Genomic DNA, 10,016 nt, shown 5'->3' with positions numbered 1-10,016 from the left:
AAAAATGTGGAACGCTTCACGATTTTGCGTGTCATCCTTGCGCAGGGGCCATGCTAATCTTCTCTGTATCGTTCCAATTTTAGTATATGTACTGCCGAAGCAAGTACATCAATATCTAAATTTTTGGAAGTTTTTAACTTCTTGCCGGTGACTTTTGCTGTTTTTCGTACTTTATGTCGCCCAGTTTAGTTGCCGATACATGAAATAGGTGCTATCCACATCAATTCATTTTTATAAAATGCAGCCTTTCATTGAGCATAGTAACAATGTATATATATATATACTGTGTATATGCGTGTTCACAGACACACACGCACGTACACACACACACACATATATGCCTATAGGTATATGTACATAAATATAGAAATAGATAAGTCATACAAGTATAACTGTGATACGATCAATAAAACATCCGGCATAATATTTACGTATTTATATCATGGTGTCATATAAAAAAGACACATTAACACACGAATTAGGTATCCTAGTGTTGGGTGGGGGACACCGGGTAATCATGGGAACACTAACAACTTGTAATAATATAATTAACCGTATTATTCAAGAGTATTTACCTAATTATCAAATTACAGTGGTTCCGGTTGGAGTGCAGTGGGGAAATGACTTATATATAGTTTTTATGTTCTTGGAAGTTTGCTTGTTTTATTATTGTAATAAAACTTATCCTTAGAAACTTTTAACTGCCTAGTAATTTGCAATCCATTTATATAAAAGATCTTGCATAAGTATGAAAATCTGCTTGGAACTTAACCAATCGATCGATGCAAAACACATCTCATTTTATTATGCAAAAGGGCGCCGAGATATGTAAATATTAAACTATGGCAAAAAAAAAAAAAAAAAATCTAGTACTTATTCTAATTTCATAACTAGTTGCTCGCCTGTTTGTTTGAGTCATATTCCCCCTAAAAAAAAATGACTCAGAAATATACACTTGCTCTCGTCTCTTCAACCAAGAACGTATTTGTTATTATACACGATTCGCTTCATTTGGCCTTCTTAATGCCATAATAATGCCGATCATCGCCACAACTTGTGCATAGATAGGGCCATCTTGTGTTTAGGGTGACTGTGCGTCCCATAAAATGAACAAACATATAAATGAATGACATCGGTTTATTGGGTAAAGTTTTGTATTCGATGGTTTAGGGCTCAAAACTAATATTTTAACTTTCCGCGCGGTAGCTCTTAACGGTCGCCCTCGTCTACGCTCACTACCCACGTACATCGTGCCAGAGAGGGTACTTTACTTATTAACACGTTATATAATTTTTTGACAAAAATAAAACTCAGAAGCAAGAACAGTGAAGTATATGCGATTAAAAATGTGGAACGCTTCACGATTTTGCGTGTCATCCTTGCGCAGGGGCCATGCTAATCTTCTCTGTATCGTTCCAATTTTAGTATATGTACTGCCGAAACAAGTACGTCAGTATTTTACTAATGGGAAAATTTAATGGTGATCATATTTAATGGCTTCTGTACTTTATGTCTCCTAGTTTAGGTGCCAATACCAAAGATACGTACTGTTCACTTTAAACCATATTTATAAAATTCAGCCTTTCATTGAAAATGGTAGTAAGTCTACATGATTGTTGATATATATGTATACACATACTCACATATATAAGTGTTTATGTATATATATGTGTGTATTTACATATTTATACCCACACATATATGTATGTATATTTGTTTGTATATATGTACGTGTGTGTGTGTTTGTGTGTGTGTGGGGGGGGGGGGTGGAATAAGAAATAGTACACAAGGTGAATGAACCATTTATCTAAAGTCATAAGTTTAGATTGTAATTTCTTCTTCCAATCTATGAGATAAAAGCTAAAAAAAACACGTGCTGAATTTGGGATTAGGAGGCCATTTAAAAAAAAAAAAAAAAAAAATGCGTCATTAGCCATATTGCTGTTATTCACAATTTCAGATTTCTTGATTTATTTTTCAGGCAAACTTCGAATGAAAAGATACGTTAGGTACAGTTACTTTTGTAAGTTGCTTAATTCTCATTCGTCCCTTTTGATGAACATAATTTAATTCTAATCTTATCTATCTTTCTATTTTTATTTGTTCAGAGATTTGAGCATTGCCGATAGATATAGTCATAGAGCACCAATGTATGTTTCGATTATTAACCACGAAAGTTAACGATGACTGTTAGATAACTAGTTTAAATATTCCAAGCAACTTGGAAAGTATCTGGGGTCTGTGGCGAAGCTCTGTTAATCTCTGGTCACTCTCGAGGAACCAGGGGCGTCCAGGTTGACTAAAAAGGTTTGAACTGAACCGGGGGGGGGGGGGGGGGGGGGACCCAGCAGCCAAAAGCACCCGTGCCGAGCAGAAGTGGGTTCACGCCCAAGAGTTAACTTTTTTATGAAGATAAGATTTATTTAATAAGCACAGGTGTTTTAATTAATTAATGCATCGATTCATTTGCAACAGCTTCTTATATCTTAACATAATAACAAGCAAAACACAAGAACAGATAAATAAATCTAAATTTGTTTCCAGTTTTGACAAGGGGCAATACATCAAGATTATTTATTACTAAAATTTATAAAATGAAAGGTGAGTTATGAGAGGGATGGAGGGAGGGGGGCAGACCTAACGTGTGGGAACTTTAAATGTCCTTAACGAATTTATCATGAAGAGGAAAATTGGGCATGAATATCTTCAACTGCATTAAAAATAAATCACTGTGCAATTACAGAGTTCACTTTAAGCAGCAGTCTTCAGAGGAAACGGGTTCTTTACATGGGCTGTTAAATTCGTGATCTTTCCAACTGTATATTAACGCCTTAGTTTGTGAGTTATCAATTCATTGTAGAGTGGCAAATTTCAGATATTATGTCACTTTTTGAAAAAACACATACCACTTAACCAAAGTAGCGAGTGTGTTGAACGAAAGGATAAGGAAGGGCAACATAAGCTGCAAAGGCCCTGTCGCACTTACGGCACCTCAAGCATTTATTTGCCGTCGCAATTTACTTCCAACTTGGGAAATGCAAAAATGATATTTCCATATATAACAAATACATGTTTTTCCACATATCTAAACTTGTAATTTATAGCTGAATAATATGTATGTATTATATATACATATATACACATATATTCGTTGTGTGTGTATCACAAAACTATATATAATACAGATAGATACGTAGATGCGTGTGCGTGTAAATATGAATATGAAACCCAGCAGCCAAAAGCACCCGTGTCGAGTAGTGGGATCAAGCCCGAGAGTGTGGGGCTCGAAGTAACTCCAACAACACAGGCAGACTTAGTCCTTTTAACATTTCACGGATATAAATGATTCAGTAATCAGGTAATATGAAACTGAAATGTTAATCACTTTACGTCCACTTGTATTACATATTTCAATAATTTAGCAAGGAAAAAAAGCTTACTAGTTTACGTCTAGGCACATATTAAGTTTATTACTCGAGTCAAGGTCGATATCAAGGGCCGGAGTCTGTGGCGAGGCTCTGTAAACCGGCTACTCGGTGGCTTGGACTATAGGATGGTTTGCGATAGGGATTACTGCTGCGGGATCACCCACATTGATTAAGTGCCCGCACTAAGCTTGGCATCAATATGGTCACCCTTGCGGAGCCAAGGGCGTCCAGGTTGACTAAGGAAGTGTGAAACGGGCCAGGGGGGGAAACCCAGCAGCCAAAAGCACCCGTGTCGAGCAGTAGTGGGATCACGCCCGAGAGTGTGTGGCTTGTAGAAGCCCTACCAACACAGGCAGTCCTAGTCCTTTTACCATTTCACGGAGATATAAAGGATTCAGTAATCTGAAACTAATCCATTATGTTCTCAGTTCAGAAGGGAGTCATGTCAAGATTTATTACGAATATAAATGAAAGACTGAGTTATATGGTGTGTGTACGTTTCGGCAGTACACATATATATCTGTGTTTTAGCGCAACATTAATTGAACTTTAAAGAACACTCAGATTAGTGTGGCAATATTTAAGCAATTTTTTTTTTTTTTTTTTTTTTTTTTTACTTGCTAAATTATTGAAATATATAATACAAGCGAAAAAAAAGATGTACTAGTTTCAGATTACCTGATTACTGAATCGTTTATATCTCCGTGAAATGATAAAAGGACTAAGACTGCCTGTGTTGGTAGGGCTACTACGAGCCACACACTCTCGGGCGTGATCCCACTACTGCTCGACACGGGTGCTTTTGGCTGCTGGGTTTCCCCCCTGACCCGTTTCACACCTCCTTAGTCAACCTGGACGCCCTTGGCTCCCCAAGGGTGACCATATTGATGCCAAGCTTAGTGCGGACACCCAATCAACATGGGTGATCCCGCAGCAGTACTCCCCACCTCAAGCCATACTCTAGTCCAAGCCACCGAGTCTGTGCTTGACTCAAGTAATAAACTTAATATGTACTTAGATGAGGTAAGGTAGTCAGCTTATATAGTGTACATATACTTATAACTGTATACATCAAAACGCATAGGCACACACATACATTTATATACGTGTTCACACGTACATGCATGCGCGCACTCACTAACCATATATACGCATATATGTAATATATATATGGTGTATTGCGTAAAGTATATATCAAAGTTTTTTTGATAACATCGATCAACTATAAGTAAACTGGCGTGAAATTACGTCATTCTTGAAGCGCAAAGACCTTTGCAAATATCTTTCTGCATTCTTTGGCTATAAATCACGGCGACAGAAAAATGTACCAGGTGTCAACAGCGCTTTGTCGGAGCGCGAACTCTCTCCACCCATGTGCATCTGTCAGGAGAGGGTAAATAACACGATATATACTTTATAGAGAAGGATTTAACTTTGAAGAAAGAACAGTGAAGCATATCCAATTAAAAATGTGGAACGCTTCACGATTTTGCGTGTCATCCTTGCGAGGGGCCATGCTAATCTTCTCTGTATCGTTCCAATTTTAGTATATGTACTGCCGAAGCAAGTACAACAAACTGGGAACTTTTAGGAGATTTTGAAATTCCCGGTGACACACACACATAGACACAACAACACATGTAATGTCAACGAAAGTTGGAGTTACATGAGTTATATGCGATACGTGCTATTCACATCAATTCACGTAATAAAACTTGCCTTTCACTGATCTTAACAATAAGGCTTGGTGCATTGTCCCTCTTGAAAACTAATAACAATTTTCAGTATATTTCTTTGTGGTTAATATGTTGATATATACAGTGCGATGCTGGTGGAAACCGTAACGTATCTGCTGAAATCCTATTTCGTACATTGAATGCTCAATTTATGTATAGATTGTTTAATTTGTTATATCACTGACTGTATGATATAGGTAGATCCCTCAGCGTCAGCATAAAACCCATAAGCTCCGCTTGTGTTCTGCCCCCACCGCATAACCAGCTGCCCACCAGTAGATAGATCCCTAGTTACGCTGTTGTATAAATATATTAATAAACAATAAAAGATACGTAATTATTGAATAAACCATCCCTTCCCATCCTTCTCTCTGAAAAGGGAATGAGATCGGGAAAGACACTCGAAGTTTATGTATTGCCTCGAAGTAAATTTTTAACGCCATAGCGATATTTTTCTTTCTTTTGTCGATAACAGATAAACTGTCTACGAACGAATAAAAGGAATAAGTCTACCTGTGTTGCAGGGTTACAAACACACACGCACGCTCGCGCACACACACACGTATATGAACATATGTGTGTATATATATATATATATATGTACACACGCGCGCACACACACATATATATGAACACATGTGTTCATATATATGTTCATATATATATATATATATATATATATGTATACATGCACATGCACATACACACACACACATATGATTTTATGTGTATATATATACATACATATATATAAATATTTATGTTCATATATATATATATATATATATATATATATATATGTATACATGCACATGCACATACACACACACACATATGATTTTATGTGTATATATATACATACATATATATAAATATTTATACATATATATACTTATATATAGGCCTATACACACACACATCTACATGTGCGTGTATATATATATATATATATATATATATATATATATATATATATATATATATGTGTGTGTATGTATATGCACATATATACATATATTTGCATATATAGAAGTGTATACACACATATTCAGGTAAATATATATATATAATATATGAAATATATACATATATGATATACATATATATAACATATATGTAAATATATATATTATGTATATATACGTATATACACATACATGCATACATACATATATATATATATATATATATATATATATATATATATATATATATGTATATGCATATGCACGCACACATATGTATACACATACATATATATACATATACATATACATATTCATGTTAATATATATACATATATATATAAAATGTATGTAATATATATATATATATATATATATATATATATATATGCATATTCATGATGAATATATATATTACATATATATACATATATACATATATATATATATATAATATATATATAATATATATATGATACATATGTATATAATATATATAATATATATATATATATATATATATATATCGAATACACACACACACACACACACACACACACACACACACACACATACATATGCATGTATACACAGGCACACACAAGTATTTATGTACGTAATTATATATATAAATATATACATTAATTATATATGTATATAATTGCATATATAAAATTATATTATATATATAAATATATATATATAATTGCATATATAAAATTATATCATATATGTAATTGCATATATAAAATTATACTATGTATATATATGTGTGTGTGTGTGTGTGTGTGTGTGTGTGTGTGTGTGTGTGTGTGTGTGTGTGTGTGTGTGTGTGTGTGTGTGTGTGTGTGTGTGTGTGTGTGTGTGTGTGTGTGTGTGTGTGTGTGTGTGTGTGTGTGTGTGTGTGTGTGTGTGTGCGCGTGTGTGTGTGCGCGTTTAGCTACCCATGTAGTTAATTATCATCATTTGTGGATACTCATCATTATCTAATGGATGTTAATTGTTTAATTGAAGTTTAGAAACATTTGTTCCGTCACTTATTTTTACTCATATTCTCACTTTCGTATTTACTCAAAAAAATATTGGTATTAATCGATCTCCTTACAAAAAGGTTACTTCTATAGAAATAAATTAGTTTCCCCTTTTAACGTTTTCTTTTGCATATATTAATAGAAAACGTATTTATGTTCTGTTATTATATGGGTGACTATGTTGTTAATTCATACGAATGGTTCTACTGAGTGTCAAGCATGAATGAATTTACAATAAATTCAAGCCGTTAAAATATTTTAAAATGTATAAGGTTTCTTCTAGATAATCATACATTGCCCTTTAAAACATTAACAAACACTGCCGATTGACAACTCTGAAAACACAATAAGTTGTCAAAACAAACCAGCTGTAACAGATCGCAGAGTATAACCACTGCTCTTGCTAACATACCCACTTCCAATAAAAAATAATGTAAATAATAAAAAATAACGACAAAAATTATATATATATATATGTATATATACACACACACACACTCACTCACACACATACACTGACACACACACACGCACGCACGCACACACACACACAGACACACACACACACACACACACACACACACACACTCACTCACACACACACACACACACACACACACGCATGCACGTACTGTAAGGCCCATTTCACGTCTCAATACACACCACATCTCTCACAGAGAGGCCCACTAAAGTAAACTTAAGGTTTTCTCATTATACCCATAACCCTAAAGGACGTCCTTGAGACTACCCGTAGCAGACACCTTCCTTACCCTACTTTTGCCATACACGTAACACTATTAACCTAAAAAAAAACACATATCTATTACAGTAACACTAATCCCTACATACGAAACCTTCGCTCAACACGACAGCGAATGCGACATCCGCAGGCCTTCCGCCTCGTGACGTCGCCCCGTTTACACGATCACTCCTTTTCCTCCACACTTCCTAGTACATCGCAACCCTTATGAATTATTAGTTCAACCTGTATAAAGGAAGGTCGCCTGCGAGCGACAGTCAGACAGCCTCCAGCTCGCTAACCGGACTGAACCTCTGTCCGTTGTACCATACTCTCTCTATAATAAACCGCTTCAAGCCAACGAGAAGTCTATCGCACCTTTACCTCTACCAAGATTACCACATCGTGCCAGACGCGCCCTGTCTGCACTCTACCGCAAAATCGGCCTCCCTACACGTACGCACACACACACACACACACACAAACACACACACACACACACACACGAGTATATATGTGTGTGTGTGTGTGTGTGTGTTAAAATAAATCTATGTATGCATATGTATATATGTGCATGTACTTACATATATATATATATATATATATATATATATATATATATATGTATATTTATATATATATACACACATATACACACATATGTATGTATATATGTGTTCATTTTCGCTAAAGTGAAATTATGAGCAATCACATTTCCTCATTATTTCTATACGATACACTTTTGCTTCCATGCGGCAGCCCGCGTGCCATCCTCGCTTACCTATCATCCGCGTAATACGACATGCTGAAGTAATACCTAACAGTTTTCAAGAGAAGCATTGTAAAAATGTCGGAAATTATCCTTAAAAGATTTGATGCACTGCCCAGATCGGAGTGCAAACGCTCGCTACCCACGTGCATCGGGCCAGAGAGGGTACTTTACTTAATAACGCGATTTATACTTTGTTGACAAAGATATAACTGAGAATAGTGAAGTATATGCGATTAAACATGTGGAACGCTTCACGAGTTTGCGTGTCATCTTCTCTGTATCGTTCCAATTTTTGTAAATGTACTGCCGAGGCATATACGTTAACTATTTACTTTTGGGAAAAGTTGAACTTTTTGGCAATCAATTTTCATGTCGTCTGTACTTTATGTCTGTTCAGTTGCCAATGCAGTAAGATACGTACTATCCACATGAAAGCATATCTATAAAATTCAGCCTTTCATTGAACACTTTTGATATATATGTACATATGTGAATATATTTACACATGTATATATCTATACATATTTATACATATACATATACGTGTATATGTGTGCGTATGCATGTGTGTGTGTATGTGTGTATATATTCATACATATATAGTGTATGTCTATATTTATATATATATATATTCATATATTTGTATATTTATATGTGCATATTTGTTTGTGTGTGTGTGTGTGTGTGTGTCTGTGTCTGTGTGTGTGCGCGTGCAGATAGGCAGATAGATAAATATTGACACACACACACATACATATATATCACGTATGAATATATGTACATATATGTAAATATAGAAAGACAAATGCATAGATTAATATACGAAGAACTGTTATATGATTAAATAAAAGATCCGGGAATATATGTCCATAGTGATAAAAGCAAACGTTTTATGACACATAGGATCAAGTAAAACAAGGTGTAGAAAAAATATACATTATAATCATACAAAATGAGAATTCTGAATGAAAGGCTCCGAATAACAATGGGATGCATATGCCATCTCCACTTACATTTGGTACATATTATATTCCATATGTTTACTGTAGTTCTAAAATCTTGTTTTCATACATTCATAAGCACGCACATATAAATGTGTTCAAATAATCAACAACCGCATCCAGTGTTAAGCATATAAATGAATTTTCTCCTCCAGTATAGGAAATGAGCGCTAAAAAAAAAAAACACAAAAAAAAAAACAGGTGCTGGATATGGGTAAGGAGGCCATTTCTTTTTTAATTAAGATTTTTTTTTACTAAAATGTATAGCCATTAGAGTAGGTAAGATAGGAGAGGGATGGAGGGAGGGGGGAGGGGGCGACCCAACGTGTGGGAACTTTAAAGGT

At 34.9% G+C, this 10,016-nt stretch overlaps 3 non-coding genes across 3 annotated transcripts; all 3 read right to left on the bottom strand.

Annotated features, from left to right (window-relative positions):
* Window positions 1–107, bottom strand: LOC125047331. Its single transcript, XR_007116720.1, has one exon. It is a non-coding gene; the product is annotated as a U6 spliceosomal RNA (small nuclear RNA).
* Window positions 108–1,342: 1,235 nt separating this feature from the next.
* On the bottom strand, window positions 1,343–1,449 carry LOC125047358. The gene has a single exon (XR_007116741.1). It is a non-coding gene; the product is annotated as a U6 spliceosomal RNA (small nuclear RNA).
* Window positions 1,450–4,893: 3,444 nt separating this feature from the next.
* LOC125047341 lies at window positions 4,894–4,999 on the bottom strand. The gene has a single exon (XR_007116730.1). It is a non-coding gene; the product is annotated as a U6 spliceosomal RNA (small nuclear RNA).
* Between the last annotated feature and the right edge of the window lie 5,017 nt (window positions 5,000–10,016).

This window comes from Penaeus chinensis, chromosome 40 (assembly GCF_019202785.1).
Source record: "Penaeus chinensis breed Huanghai No. 1 chromosome 40, ASM1920278v2, whole genome shotgun sequence".
NCBI classification, from domain to species: Eukaryota; Metazoa; Arthropoda; class Malacostraca; order Decapoda; family Penaeidae; genus Penaeus; species Penaeus chinensis.
The sequence above is the reverse complement of the archived record's forward strand: the minus strand, read 5'-3'. Positions and strand labels throughout refer to the sequence as shown.